We start from the raw sequence: 14828 nt of genomic DNA, 5'->3' as shown, positions 1-14828 counted from the left end.
TACTTCATAATCACCACTGCTGTAATAGATAGAATGAATACCAGAAGATATTTGTAGGTCTCAAAAACTAAAAACAATCTGCAAGCCATTTTACATTTATGTTCATTTCATACTCTATGTGATAATTAAAAAGCTGGAATTATCGTAGTATTTCTCCCCAACTGCTCCATGCAGCAAACAAAATTAGAGCATCCAAGACAGATGCCTCTTCAGTCACTGCTTAAATACAACCACTGACTGGAAGGCCATTACTTTCTTTGGTATTTGGTTCTACCATGCCTTCATTTCTGAGATGCACCTAATTATACAAGTTTCCATTTATAGAATATGTTTAGCACAATCATGGCAACTTAAAATAGTAAGAAGTCACTCAGTATTGCAAGAAAAAAACTTTGAACTTGCTAGACTATTTTAACCACTTACTTCCTGTCATTTTTGTTTAAAGGGTAACTTATTACTCTAAACTTTCTATAGGCAAGCGCTGTCTGGATGCAACAAACTGTATCTCTCCTCCCTCTCAGATATGAGTCTGTAGGGCAGATGATGAAGGAATATTTCTGCACTTGTAAAAGGAGCATGTTGAAAATAACTGTTCCAAAAAGATATTTTGTTAAAAGACTGCCAGGATGAGTGTCTTGGAACCATCTTCCTTTATATTTACAAACAGATGATGTAGGCGATGACGAGGCTGAGCCTGAGGGAGGGGTCAAATGCATAATCAGTCTTGAGTTTCTTCATGATCACAAGAGATCTACCGTATTTTTCAGAGTATAAGACGCTCCTTTTTTCCTCAAAAAAGAGGCTGAAAATCTGGGTGCGTCTTATACATTGAATACAGCATTTTTTGCCTCCTGAAGCACCGCCCCTTCACCAAAACGGTCGTGCATAGCCTTATGAAGGCTTTCAGAGAGCTCCTGGGGAGGGCAGAATTAGTTACCTAACTAACTAACTACTCTCTCTACATACCTACCTACTGTATTTCTCTTTCTTTCTCTCTCTCTCTATCCCTCTATCTACCTACCTACTTAAAAAAAAAATTGCCTCAAAACCTTGGTACGTCTTATACTCTGGTGCGTCTTATGCTCCGAAAAATACGGTAAGTCCAGCTCACCTTGAATTCTATTCTTTCTTATCTACTGCCTACTTGCTTTGACTGTTAGTAGTTCAGATTCTTGTAGAGAGCATTAGCATACAATAAACCTATATTCTTTTGAACTGCCTGGACTCCTGATTTCCCGTGCTTGACAGATCCATTTTGTGCTTCCTCAGAAAAGCAGTGCTCTGATTATTAAAGGCAGACCAGCTTGAATAAGCAAAAAAAAAAAACCCCTTTAGAATTGAATGAAAAGATTCACATGATCTTCTGGTTTCTCTGGAATTCCTCCGTGATTAGCATAACAATGTTAGATAAGATAAAGGTAGTCATCTTCTTTGTCATGATGGACTTTCTACAGCTTCAGGGTGCAGTTCTTCAAAGTCTAGGCTTTAGTAAGGTTTGGACTTGCACTGTGATTTTAAAAAAAAATATATATTACATCAGACTGTTATGATTGTTATGACCAGACAGAAAAACCTATCTGGGGTTCTTCAGCGGGTTCACCGAAGCTGACAATTCTAGCAACTACACTATATCCACTTACCTAAAGTTGATTTATACCTCATTTTTGTTTTGAAAGAAGAACAGATGTAACAGAACATCTTGGAAGAACATGTGCCAAGTAGAAGTAGACACTATCCAGAGAAATGTAATGAGAAAAAAGAAAATGAGATCTATTGGTTTCCTGGCTTTCTAAATATCTAGAAAGGAGAAATAATTCTCCAGTATCAGTATCATTTATCCTCTCCTGAGAGCAACAATCACAGTTTCTATTATCTGGTCCATGGAAACAAATTAAATGACTATTTCTGCTATTTCTGTTTCAAGCTAATGCAATTACTTAGGTGATGTGGCTAAACTGTTTTTCTTCCAGATCCCCAAGCACCAGACAGCAAAAACAGGGGAAGTCATAATTCCTTGCTTTCTGCAAGTGAGCTGCAACGGTTTTGGGAGAGGGCACCAGAAGATTGCCTGCTTGACCCAGTCGATTCTGCAGAAACCAAGATAGCACTACTGTCTTGATCATGAAAAAAGGGGCTGCAAAGAGATGTGTACAAATTCTTCCTTGGGCTTAACATGGTTTTCATCGGACACAATGAAAACAGGTATGAAATAAATCCCAAGAGATCTACAGTTTCTAAAGCAATTAGGTTTCTTCATTTTCTAGTAAATGACCTACTGAGTCTTCAAAGTACAAATATGATTAAAGTCAGGTGATAGATTTGAAATACTTTCTCTTCTCCAAGAGGACATCTCAGCAAAGCTTATACCCAAGGTAGTAACTGGAATGTGTGGAATGTTTCAAGGATTCCAAAATTTGTTTACAGGGAACTCAAGCTGTTGCAGATCAAGGCTAGAAACTTTTGGTGGTCTAACAAGCTCAAAGTATTCCATGTTTAAAACACAGGGATTGTGATGGAATTTGGGAAGAATTCATCTAGAAGAATAGATGCTTGACAAACTCAAAACATGACTTTCTTACAATGATAATATGTATGAGTTTTGTATGCTTTCATAAAAAAATGAGAGATTTCATAGAGAAAGAAAATATGTGAATAGAATAGAATAAAATTCTTTTTTGGCCAAGTGTGATTGGACACACAAGTAATTTGTCTTTGGTGTATATGTTCTCAGTGTACATAAAATAAAAGATACATTTGACATGAATCACAAAGTACAACACTTAATGATAGTCATAGGGTACAAATAAGCAATCATATCATACTAGGAAATAATCAATATAAATTGTAAGGATACAAACAAAAAAGTTACAGTCATACAGTCATAAGTGGAGGAGATCGGTGATAGGAACGATTAGAAGACTAATACCGTGTTTCCCCGAAAATACGACAGGGTCTTATTTTCTTTTGCCCCATGAAATATGGCCTTGGGATTATTATCAGGGAGGGCTTATTGTTTTGGGGTTGCTGGGCGGCTGCTCCATTGTGAGCGGGCTCCCGAAGAGCCGGGCACAGCCTCAGGGGCGAAGCAGCCATGAGTAATTACGCTCACGAGCAGCCACCTGGCAAATTCCCTCTCCAGCCGGGCAGAGCACCATTCACCTAGGGGGTATCACTAAGGCACCAAGCCACGTGGTGCTCTGCCCACCCCCCAGCACCCGCGGCTTGGCACATTCGGGATACCCCCTAGGTCAGTGCATAGAGCTCTGCCTGGCTGGAGAGGGGGGTTGTGTGAGCGCCTGTTCTGCCCCCAGCCTTACCACGACCTTGCATAGCTCTCCCAGGGCACCACCGCCACTCGCCACCACCATGCTCCAAGCATAACTTCCAAACTCCAAAAATCGGCTGCCGAGTCTTCCAGCATCGGCCACTCTAGGAGTGCTCTCTATGGTGGGCTGGCTGCTGGAAGACTCTCTGTCCGGAAGACGGTCTGTCCGGAAGACTCTCTGTCCGGCAGCTGGCTCACCATAGGGAGCAATCGTAGAGCGGCCGATGCTGGAAGACTCAGCAGCTGATGTTTGGAGTTTGGAAGTTATGCTCGGAGCATGGTGGCGGTGAGTGGCGGCGGTGCCATGGGAGAGCTACGCAAGGGCTTGGTGAGGCTGGGGGTGGAACAGGCGCTCATGCAACCCCCCTCTCCAGCCGGGCAGAGCTCCATGCACTGACCTAGGGGATATTCCGAATGTGCCAAGCCATGGGAGCTGGGGGTGGGCAGAGTGCCACGTGGCTTGGCGCCTTAGTGATACCCCCTAGGTCAGTGAATGGCACTCTGCTGGAGAGGGAATTTGCCGGGTGGCTGCTCATGAGTGTGATTACCTCATGGCTGCTTCGCCCCTGAGGCTGTGCCCGGCTCTTCGGGAGCCTGCTCGCAAGGGAACAGCTGCCCGGCAACTCCCCCCTCCAGCCAGGCAGAACACCATTCCCCAACCTAGCAGTATCCCAAAGGCAGCAAGCAACGTGAGCACCTTTTCCCCCTCCCGGCTCCCGCGGCTTGGCGCCTTTGGGATACCGCTAGGTCGGTGAGCAGTGCTCTGTCTGGCCGGAAGGGGGGGTTGTCCAGAGGGTTTATTTTCGGGGGTGGGCTTATATTTTTGCCCACGCAAAAAATGTGGCATGGCGTTAGTTTCAGGACAGGTTGTATTTTCTGGGAAACACGGTAATAATAGTAATGCAGCCTTAGGGAATACTGTGTTTCCCCAAAAATAAGACAGGGTCTTATTTTCTTTTGACCCCCGAAATAAGCACTTGGTCTTATTTTCAGGAAAGTCTTATTATTTTTGAAGAGCAGGAGGTGGTGAGTTGGTCACCTCATGGCTGTTGCTGTGTTGTAATATTTTCGGAAAGGGCTTATTTTCGTGGACCGGCTAATTTTAGCGCACGCATTCAAAAGCCTGATTGGACTTATTATCCGGGGAGGTCTTATTTTCAGGGAAACAGGGTAGTTTGACAGTGGTGAAAGAATTATTTGTTTAGCAGAGTGATGGTATTCTGAAAAAAACTGTTCTTGTGTCTAGTTGTTCTGGTGTGCAGTGCTCTACATATAATATAAGAGATATATAAGAGAACATTTGTAGCTCCAGGTTGAAATGAGGAGTCCTTGGTGCTCCCTGACTTGATTGTTTTCTTGCAGACATTTTCATTACCCAAATTAGATATCATCACCAGTGCTAGTCTGATTAGCACTGATGATGTTACCTAGTTTGGGTAATGAAATAACTCCAAGAAAACAACTAAGCTCAAAGAGCACCAAGGACTCCTCAAAGAAAATATAACTCGGCATCCTATGAATTGAATCTAAACGCAGTGGTAACAATTTTCAAGGACAAGCATCCCAGCTGTAACATCTGCTTTGTTAAAGGAATGAAAAATAAACAATTCTGATATGAATAAGATAATCAGATGAGTTTCTTCATATTTCTAAAATTGCCCTGCTTTTCTTTTTGTGAGAGATGCAAAAAGTTTCCCAATGCTATAATTCTCTATAAATACTTACATTTAGATAGTTTGTTAAAGATGCAGCAATTTGCAAAAAGATTTCTAATTTCCCTTACGTCAATTCCTCCATCCATGAGCTGTGTTTCTTCAGAGCCAAAATCAAACGACTTTGCTTTAAATAATTTCAGCATCTACAGTACATAGCAAACATCTCTTTTCCATATTATTAGCTCTATTGGTACAATCTCTAAAATATTGAGGGATTAAAAAAATTACTATCCCTCTTGAATGGGAGAGCAAATAGACAAAATCTGGGAACTTATTTTGGTGATGTGGTTCTTGCAGAAATTAGAACTTTGCTTTTCCAGGATACTCGATCTGAATATTTATTAACTCGGCCATGAGGAATTATCCCATCAAGCAAATGCCCAAATCCAATATTTGGCCCATTCACTCATCCATAAAAAGTCTGAAGCAATCCCAGGCCTCTTTAGAAGTAAAATAATTTCCCTGGATCAGTATTGGAACAGCTAAACAGGATTAATCAACTCTTCTAAGACAGAGGTCTCAGAATTCCTAGAGAGGTCCTGTGACTATGGAATTTCCCCTCAAAGCTCCAGTTCTGTCTAGTTTTTACATACAGATAGTCCTCAGTCAATGACAATGATTGGGATTAGGATTTAACCTAACCTCAACGATCTAATCTTAACCACTGCTGCCAGCTTCCCATTGCCACTGCGCTCAGCATACCACATGCCACTACTGTACTGGCCAAGACCTTCTTTCATGCCAATGTAGTCAGAGTTTCTCTTGTATCCTACCCAGGGCCTCTATTCATGTTCCTCCCTGGATCTTCTTTTGTGAAAGAAACCTGGTGCATGAAACCTCCCTGCTGCACCACTGCAAAAGGAGGGCACAACTAAAATGATCCTTTCATACCAGCACAGCCAGGGCATTCTCTCCTATGCTGAGCTTCTTTCATGGGTGGAGCACAAGAGAAATCCTGGCTAACTGGTGTGAAAGAAAGAGGCACAAAAAAGCCCCAACTGGTGGAGCATGGCATGGCAGGCAGGGTGGCACCAGGCAGTGAGGACAGTTGGCAGTAGTAGGTAGGCAGAAAGCCAAAAGGTGGGTCATAAATACAGCGGGTCCCGAACGGACTTGAATTTTGTCCATGTGAAATTTTAAATCAATATTTTTTTCATTTAATAAAGTTAGAAGTGGACTGAGAGACCAGAGGAATTTAAAACGTTTGTGTCAGCGTTCCAAATATCATGCAGAATTAAATCAGAGTCCAAGGCAAAGCTATCCTTAAAGTTCCAATTTAATAAGATAGACATGTTGGCAACAAACTGTGGAATCCCAATTCTAAAAGCTTCCTGGGATTCCACCCAGTTGAAAGTTCATGATCTTATCCCCACACCCATAAATCCATCACATGGTCCAATCTTCTTCGGCCACGCTGGCATCTCCACCCAGCTGGTTCCGGTCAGGAGCAGAGGTGCGGAGACAAAAGATGACCTTGGGCTTCTAGAAAAGAATGACAACAACACATTCCACAATTCTACTCCTTTCTATTCCCCCCCCCCCCCAATTACTACACTAATGAAACAGCATAATGAAATAAGAGTGTGGCATGCCAAAGATCCTAAAAAGGAATATAACTGCAGGCCTGACAGTTTGTCCTTTTGTTTTAAGATTTGAAAAATAGTATATAATTAAATAATACACCCAGGAAACAACTGAGATGGAATTAAATCCATATTGGGAATTGAGATTCTCAGAATGTTGCAAATGGACATCAGAGGGACCAAAGGACCAGGCAGATTTTTTTTAAAAAAAAAAGTGGGGGGAGATGCTTCTATCAGTGTTCAACCTAAGGTTTCAAAATGGCCAACCCTGATATAACTTTTGAATTACCTGAAGAGGCCTTTGAAATCTTCCAAAGTGTTGGGTTTTCTAAGATACCATAGGTTCCAATATTTAGAAGATGTTAAAGGGAGATTTTAAAAACCAACTTTTATCTGACACAATATAATAGAACTTAAAAGTGTGAAATGCAGTAAAACCACTATGTTTACTTAAATGGAAACACAAAAGATAAATCAAGAAAAAAATATCTTGGAAAAGAAGCAGTTGCGACAAGAACTCTTGGACAATGCCTTTTTACTGAATTTACAAAGTGGCTTGGTAAAAGATCAGAAGAATTTTGTGGAATGCCAAAAGCTGATGAAAGACCAAATCTTGCGAAACGCTTAGACTGAATTAAAAGCCAAGAGAATGAACCATAAAAAGAAGGAATATAAAGTTGGACTATATGATCAGGGATAAATCAGTTATGTTACATGAATAAGAGTTGTTTTTTTTTGCTGGCAATTTTAAAAGAGGGTAAAGAATTATTATGTCAGCTTATGCTAGTTCTGACGAAAGTTGGGGGTTATTTCTTTATTATTCCTTTTGTTTCTTTCCTTTTTTACACTCCCTTTGTTATGTTATTTTTTCTTTCTTTTTGTTGCTTCTTTTAAACTTCTTCTTTTATCTTTTAATTTGCACTTGTTTTTACAATGTCAATTTTAAAAAATTATTGAAGTTTTTAAACTGACAAAGTAAAAATAAGAAAAAATACCAATTATACTAGAAAATTATAAAAAATCATGTCAGCTTAGTATAATAGCAGTAGACTTATATACCGCTTCATAGGGCTTTCAGCCCTCTCTAAGCGGTTTACAGAGAGTCAGCATATTGCCCCCAACAATCTGGGTCCTCATTTTACCCACCTCGGAAGGATGGAAGGCTGAGTCAACCCTGAGTAGACAATAAGTATGTCTGTGGGTGCACATTTGTGTACACACACACCAATTTACACATAAACATAGAGACATTTAGACAGCCCACACATACATACACCAGGGGTTTGGATGTAACATAGGACAGAGAGAAACGATGACAGGCTTTTCAAATTCGGCTTCCCCGCCCCACAACAAAAAGGACCATAGTTTCTGTTTCTTGAAAAGCTTCCATCAACTCTGACTCTTCTCAGTCTAGCCTAAAGACAAATGGCCTCTCACCTGAATACAAAATATGTCTGCCCTTTTTAAAGCCCTTTCCACCTCCCCAAAGATCAGACGAGGTTGGATAGATGCAGACACCTGCCAGCTAACATTGGCTTAAGTTATGAAATAATGCAGCTTTCCCATATTCTCAGATAGAATTGGAAACTTTGCAAGGCAAGAAATTCCCCTGAAGACACACACACACACACACACACACACACACACACACACACACAGAGTACAAGTTGTAATTAAGGAATGTAATCTTGACAATAAAATTGCATTTCTTTTTAAAATCCAAGCTAGTGTTTGAGGTAAAGCTCTAACACAGAGAACTGCATACTAATTATAAAAAGTTTCCACAATAAGAAATACCAAACTCTAGATAATGAATTAACATCAAAGAACAAAGACCTACGATTCACAATACAAAAAAAAATCTTTAGATAATTCATATGATTAAAAATGCCATGGGTTCTCTCTACTATCAGAATTGTATCTAGGCAAGATTAGCTTTCCTGCTGTGGGAAGTTATCATCCAGCCCTCTCCCAGAAAAATGAAATATCCTAGGAAATATTGAAAAGGCAGAATATTTCTCTGGATATGAAAAGAAAGAAACATTTTTTAAAAGACAGAATAGTTGCCTGTAGCTTCCTGCCCATCCCCACTGTTAATGGGCCATCAAGAAGGCCAAGCTAGTCCATTTTACATAATAAAGACTTCACTGCAGCGGCGGGGGGAGGGATTAAGGAACTTTACCCAACTGACCACATGGCATCTGAGAACTCAACCAAATCTGGATTCAAAACACAGCCTAGAGAGTAGCCCCTGCATGGCCCCATGGGAGTCTGACAACCAATCAGAATACACAGGAACAGGAAACAGAGAGGTGGGACTAAACAGGTTATAAAAAGCCTAGCAAGCCCCTCCTTCAGTCCTTCTCTTCTTCTCCACCAACATTGAAGCATGTGATCATCTTTTCTGTTCAGGGCTCAAGCTATGTGACCATCTTTCCAAGCAGCCTCCATGTTTCCAGTGTCTTTTTCCACACTTGGAGCTGAACCCAGAAGGACATTTCTTTCATCACTGCCATGAGCAATTTCTAGTAAAATGAATTCCAAGTCTTTTTCATAAGAAAGTGGGACAGTTTTGTCAATTGGAGGCACTGCCCCATAGTGGACAAAAATCATTCTGTCTTAAATTAAAACTATGTTTAATAAACGTGTTTCTCATCATTTGTAGAAAGTTAGCACCCACCCCTCTCCTAGAAACATGAAATATTTTAGGAAATATTAAAAAGGCAGAATATTATATTTCCCTGGATGAGAAATAGAAAAATATGTTTTTAGGCAGGAAACAGACTCACTCTTAATATCCCCCACCATTCTCAATAGCCCACAGCAGATGTCTCCACTTAAGAGAGAAAGAGATAGCTAGGTCTATTCATAGGCAAATGTCCTCACTCAAAATCATCTCACCACATGGCACCTGGGAAGATTACCTCACCCAGCAAGGCTTAACCAAGCCTGGGACTCAGGACAGCCTACAGAGTTGCCACTATATGGCCCCATGGTAGTCTGACAACCAATCAAATACAAGCTCAAATTCAAAAGCCCAGAGAGGGTATAAAACTCAGGCACTCTCAGCATCTCTTTCCTTTTTTTTTCTTGACCCAACATCTTCAAGGCATGTGATCCTGTCCACCATTAAAATCTTCTCTCCAAGCAACTTCCATGAATCCAGTGTCTTTTTCCCCACTTGGAACTGAACCCAGATGGACATTTCTTCCAACACATTAAATTATTTTAATTTGCTTATCTGCCTTTACATATCTATCATCCAAAAGTAGAATGGATTAATAAGCTTCAATAAAAACTTTCTAATAATTCTTGTTGCTGGCATAGCTTCCCTCTCCACTTGCAATTTGAATTGGCACTATAAAGCTGTAATGACCCAAATATGTTCCGTTAATCTCTACCCGGAATTTAACCCATCTTCTGTCATTACTTCTCATTCCAGATAAAAGATGCTATCATTAGGGTTTTTTTTCCTGGAAAGAGATTTGCCTTGTATTTATCTATGAAGCATGCCAAAGAAATGTTGACATTAGCTCCCAGGTATTCAGATTTTTCTTTATTTATTCCATTTATACAGTCTTTCATCTTGCTGAGCATCATCAATAAAATAACAGAGGAAATAAAAGGCTATAATTTTATGGCTGGAGCTCCAGACAGATGAAAGGGTAACAAGAAACCTGCAGTAGTAAACTCTTCACTGCTCCTCTTCCATTCCAGGGAAAGCAACTCATTAATCCTCAGGGGCCAATTGCTGCTTTTTCTTAGTTAGGATATATACTAGTGTCAGCAGAAAAATGTTGAAAGACATCAAGATGGTGGGCACACCCGCATAATCAAAGACTTGCCCTTTTGTAAAGTTTGTCACGGGGGCGCCTAAAAAAAGTATGAGGCTTCAATGGTGTGATTGTGACTGTCATCTTGACTTTTTGACCCATCTCCCTTGATGTGCACAAAGCTACTTCCTGAGACTGCAACAGGTGGCAAAGTGGGGACGATAGCTGATGCTTACAGCCTGTAATGGGATTTTTTTTTTTGGCTCGCTTTAAATCTTGTACAATGTATAAATGTACAATGCAACCTCCCTTTCAGCCTTCATAGAAGTTAAAGAAAGACCCCCAAATTTTCCACAGAGGTGCCTTCTCTGCAGGTGCCTGTCTGGTCCCCTAAACAGTGGCATTATCATTCAAATTTGAAGCTTAGGTTCACAAAGGGAGCAAGCCCCAGGAAGCAATCTGGAGGGGAGACAACTTTTTAAACCAACAAAAACTTGTGAACCAAATAACAAACACTCAATTCACAAGTGCTGTAGTTAACAAGGAGAGTCAAGGCCTAATCTACCATGTTAATTGAATTTAAATTTTGGAGTTGGGAGATTTTTAGCGCTTGCATTATGTATATATATAAAAAAAAACAACACCCACTTATCCCTCCAAGGCAAAGAGCCAATGTAGCCAAGAAAAGACAGGAAACACAGTTTGAAAAAAGCTAGTGATTATTCCAAAAAAAAAAAAAAGAGGCTTTCATCTGTAGAATGAAGGGCACAATTGATTTTCAAGATAGCTGGTTTTTCTTCAGCTCCTTCTCCCACTGCAGTGCAAATTTTAACTTAAATTTTTCTTTCCTACATACAGTTTCAGTGAAGAATTTCCCACAATCTTATTCCCACCATTAAAATAAAATAGCAATGTAAAACATCCTGGAGTAACAAAGCTTTGCATAAAGTCAACTTAAATAATATGCATGCCTTCTGCATTGTATGATCATATAAATTAAAGTAAACATAAAGGTAAAGGTTAGCCTTGCATATATGTGCTAATCGTTCCCAACTCTAGAGGGTAGTCTAGCTCATCTCTGTTTCAAAGCCGAAGGGTCAGCGCTGTCCGAAGACGTCTCCGTGGTCATGTAACTGGCATGACTAAACACCGAAGGCACATGGAACACTGTTACCTTCCCACCAAAGGTGGTTTCTATTTTTTTACTTGCATTTTTACATGCTTTCAAACTGCTAGGTTGGCAGAAGCTGGGACAAGTAACGGGAGCTCACTCTGTTACGTGGTACTAGGGATTCGAACCGCTTAACTGCCACCTCTCTGATCAACAAGCTCAGCGTCTTAGTCATTGAGCCACCGTGTTAACACCACATTAACACCGTGTTAACAAACATAGTTATTAACAAAAAATAGGATCACTCTCTTAACTGGAAGGAGGTTTCATAATAGAATTTGAAGAGAGTTTATGTACCTAAAAGGGTAATTGGTTAATTAATAAGCAGATATTAAAACATAAAGAATCTTTTTTTAAAATATCAACTATTTTATCGTATAATTGCTATACCACTTGCAAACTAGTTTGCAAACTTAAAAATATGAAATAGACCTAATCACTTTTATGGATAAGTAATTCCAAATTCTTTCCCAAAGAGGTTTCTTCAACCATTAAGGCCACATGGAGGAAACCTGTTCCAGAATCAAATAATAGACATGTTTATACAGACTATATCCATATAGCTCTAAAAATCTATATATCTTCCATTCTTACACATCTGCTAGGACACTGAACCAGAACTGAGCATGCAAGAATGGCAAGAAGAGATGAAATGCAGACGTTATGCTTCACAATTAAGATTTAGAGCACCTTACAGCTGTTAAATCTAACAGACGAATACTGGGAGCAATAGGAAATGCACAAAAGTCCTTATCCAATGGGATTTGCCTAGTTCTTATGGTTTTCTGCCTTTCGTTACAAATTTCAGTTCTTCAAACACTCATTTGGCTCATTTTCCATTTCATGATTTTACAGCCTCTAATTAATAAAAAAAACTTTATTACTGCACCATTATGATATTAATAGAATTGCAACTTTTTGATTATTTTGTCAGCCTCTGGAAGTGCATTCCTCTGAAAGAGATGGGAAAATAGCCTATAACAATAATAAAATAATATTAATAGGTATTCTTATTGTTAAGGCATAGAGCCAAATAATTGGTTTTATAATCCTATTGTAGGAAGTTAGCACCCACCCCTCTACTAGAAAAATGAGATATTTTAGGAAATATTAAAAGGGAAGAATATTTCCCACAAAAGGGAGGCAGAAACTCAGCCTCCCACTACCTTTGTCAATGGGCCATTAAGGCCTGGACCCGTCTATTCTACATAACAAAAACCTACCTCCTTCAGGCAGAGCCATAATAGGAATCCCAAAGCCCTTTCCTTACATCATCACCCAGTAAGAGTCAACCAAGATTGGGACTCAGGACAGCTTACAAAGTTGCTGCATGGCGCCATGGGAGTCTAACAACCAATCAGAATATAAGCTCAAATTCGAAGCCCAACAGAGGGTATAAATCTCTCTCTCACACACACACATGCCTTTTTGCCCAGGACCTCAAACCATGTGGTCCTGTCCACCATTAAAACCATCTTTCCAACAGCCACCATTGTTTCCAGTGCCTTTCTACCCACTTGGAACTGTTCCCAGATGGACATTTCTTCAAACACTATCTCATGAAAGACTCAACACACAATCACAATGCCGTAATGCGGAGTATTTCTGTTCAGGAGATGAGAATCCTTTGTTGTTGTTTTTTAAAACCCATTTCACTTCTGCCTCCATCCTTTGGTCTTCACATTCCTGATTCCTCCCTCCCCTTTTCTTCCAAATAGTGGGCATTTCACTTCCCTTCAGCATCTTTAACCCTCATTGCCTGCAATTCTTCCTTAGCAGATGAAAAACCTTGAGGAGCTTTCTGAAGGTTTTGTACTTTTACAAACTTCAAGGTTTCCCCAAAACTTGTTTTGTTAAAATTGCTATTTTGACTCCATGAAGATTGATATACAGATTTGATAGTTTCTAAAATGCTTAAATGGCTGATGAAACACAATTTATTTTTTACACATGGTGAGATGTATATTCTTATTCAAAAAATATTCAAAAATTGAATATTTCAAAAAGACATATTCACAAATTGCTCTAAAAACTACATCTTAAAAAGTGAATTGAAAATTCTATACTAGAAGTGTCAAACTCAATTTTATTGAGTACCGCATCAGGATTGTGTTTGACCTTGAGGGGCTAGGGTGGTGTGGCCAGGGTGGGCATGGCCAGCTCAACATCACACATGTTGGGGAAGCTTGTGGAGGCCTGAGCGCTCTGCCAGCAAAAACGGGCTTCCAAGCTCTATTTTCAGCTGCCATGGCCTCCTGCAACTCTCTGCCAGGGAAAAGGAGCTCAGGAGGGCTGCACACGGCTCTCCCGAGCTCCATTTTCCCTGGCAGAAGCACCACGTCCTTCGCTGTTTCCAGGGTGGCCCTGTGGGCCAGATCTAAGTACCTCACAGGCCAGATCCAGCCCCTGGACCTTGAGTTTGACACCCCTGCTCTATACAATTCAGGCAGGCCTTGTTTAGTGATGTGATGGACTATAGAGAAGTGACAATTTTCCAAGAAGAAGGAAACACATCCCATAGGGTAAGACAGTAGACAACACAGTCTAAGCTAGATAGGAGGCAGATGAAGGGAATTTAGAATCCATAGACTCTCTCAAGGTATAACTGTTGAGGCAACAGTAGTAAAGATTTAGTCTGGCATTATTGTAAGTAGGCAAATAAAGAACTAGCTGGATTGTTCTATGTCATTCTTGGGCTGGATATGTTAAGAGTCCAAAATTGGGACTGGCAACTTGGTTATTAATGGAGGTGGTCATTAAGTGAAATCACGATTGTACATACAATCTTATTTCAGCTTTCCTTTACAGATCTGCAAAGCTCACAAATGTAAGAGCTGATAATAAAGTTAGTTTTTATCACCATTGTATTTGAATGGTTGCTAAATGAGGAAGACACTAAACAAGGATTAACTTATATCATTAATGCACAATACCTCCTTCTATAGAATATTGCAATGTAATATTCTAATCATAAATTCATAAGGTGAAAATGAAAACAAAAAAACTCAACTGCAATTCATAAAGAAGGAATTTCATTGCACTTTATAGGTTTGGGGAGGGGACAATCAAGCCATTAATTTTCTTTTTTTAAAGTAACAAGCTCCAAAACATAGCTCAGGTACAAACAAAGAACAGCACTTTCCACATTTTCTATCCTGCCAGTAAATAGCTTTATTTTGGCTTCTATTCTCCATTTTCTTATTCCATTCAATGCCAAAGTCTACCAGACACGACAAAGATTTAATGAGCAGCTGAAGCACG

At 39.9% G+C, this 14828-nt stretch overlaps 1 protein-coding gene across 2 annotated transcripts in view; it reads right to left on the bottom strand.

Moving 5' to 3' along the window:
* Positions 1-14828, bottom strand: part of LRP8 (LDL receptor related protein 8) — a 250915-nt gene that overhangs the window by 184181 nt on the left and 51906 nt on the right. The gene's annotated exons all lie outside the window — the stretch shown is intronic.

The sequence above is a fragment of the Thamnophis sirtalis genome, unplaced genomic scaffold (assembly GCF_051295495.1).
Source record: "Thamnophis sirtalis isolate CommonGarterSnake01/CBP01778 unplaced genomic scaffold, rThaSir2_p1.2 scaffold_7, whole genome shotgun sequence".
In the NCBI taxonomy this organism is placed as follows: Eukaryota; Metazoa; Chordata; class Lepidosauria; order Squamata; family Natricidae; genus Thamnophis; species Thamnophis sirtalis.
Note: the sequence above shows the minus strand (reverse complement) of the source record. Positions and strands in the feature narration are given on the sequence as shown.